Source organism: Phoenix dactylifera, unplaced genomic scaffold (genome assembly GCF_009389715.1).
Source record: "Phoenix dactylifera cultivar Barhee BC4 unplaced genomic scaffold, palm_55x_up_171113_PBpolish2nd_filt_p 000340F, whole genome shotgun sequence".
In the NCBI taxonomy this organism is placed as follows: domain Eukaryota; kingdom Viridiplantae; phylum Streptophyta; class Magnoliopsida; order Arecales; family Arecaceae; genus Phoenix; species Phoenix dactylifera.
This window is the reverse complement of record NW_024067800.1, coordinates 25806-27090: the sequence shown is the minus strand read 5'-3', so window position 1 is coordinate 27090 and position 1285 is coordinate 25806. Positions and strand designations below refer to the sequence as shown.

At 41.6% G+C, this 1285-nt stretch overlaps 1 non-coding gene across 1 annotated transcript; it reads left to right on the top strand.

Annotated features, from left to right (window-relative positions):
* The first annotated feature begins 889 nt into the window (after positions 1-889).
* LOC120105666 lies at positions 890-995 on the top strand. Its single transcript, XR_005508010.1, has one exon. It is a non-coding gene; the product is annotated as a small nucleolar RNA R71 (small nucleolar RNA).
* Positions 996-1285: the final 290 nt, after the last annotated feature.

Below are 1285 nucleotides of genomic sequence, written 5' to 3'. Positions count from 1 at the left end.
CAATCTTATTGTCTACTACACGTCCACTCCTTAGGGTAGTCAAAGCATTGGCTTGTTCATGATGAATTGCATTTAATTGATTTTCTTGAGCCATGTATTGTCCCCTAGGATTACTCATTGGTTGACTTGGAAGCTTACCTTCCTCTCGCTTGTTTAATGCATTGGCTAGTTGACCCATTTAGGAATCTAGCTTAGCAATTGATTGCGTGTGAGAGTGTAATAGTTGTGTGTTTGCCTCCAAACCTTGAAGGGCAGTCAACACTTTCTCCTCAAAGGCTGTATTTCTTTGGGTTGGAGGAGGAGGGTGTTGAAATTGAGTTGAGGGACGGTAGAGATGAAAATTCTGAGGGTTTTGAAAATTTTGGGAGTAGGGTTGGGCAGTATTCGAAGCTTGCTGCCTCCAAAAAAAATTTGGATGATTCCGCCATCCCGGGTTATATGTATTGAAAAATGGGTCATTACCTAGTCTGGGCTGTGTTTGGGCAGCATTGATGTGTTCTTGCACGAGTTTGGGATATTGGGGTGCTGAGGGGCACTCATGAATAGGATGCGATGGGCTAGAATAGATAGCACACACTTGTGCTTGGGAAGAGCTAACGATATGTCCTCCTATCATCAGTTGGTCAATCTTATGGGACAATGCATCACCTTGCTAGACAGGTCCATAGAATGACTTATTTCACAAATGGTCCCTTTTCTTTGAGAACTCGAGGGTGCTTGACGAGAACAGGAAGCATGGTGAAAGGAATTTTCATTAAGATTTTCAAATAACTGCCATGCTTCATGTTCATTTTGAAGCATAAAAGTTCCCCCGCATGTAGCATCGATCATCTGACGGTTTCGTTCAGTCAATCCGTCATAGAAACATTGCACTAGCTGCCACTTAGGTATTTGATGATGAGGACATTTACGGATTAGGTCCCGAAATCTCTCCCAAGTTTTATGAAATTCTTCTCCCTCAGTTTGGGAGAAGCTTGTAATGGCACATCTAAACTGGTTCGTTCTTCCTATGGAAAAGTATTTTTTAAGGAATTCTTGTTGCATTTGATCCCAAGAACGAATCGAGTTGGCTTCTAAAGAATTCAGCCATTGCTTGGCTCTATCTTTAAGGGAGAAGGGGAATAATCTAAGTTTTAGAGCATCATCAGTGAAGTTCTGAATCTTGACAGTGGTGCAAATCTCAAGGAATTCATCTAGGTGTTTATATGGATCTTCATTGGTGAGCCCATAAAAAGATGGGAGCATTTGGATAACACTAGACTTTATTTCGTATTGTACAGCTGCT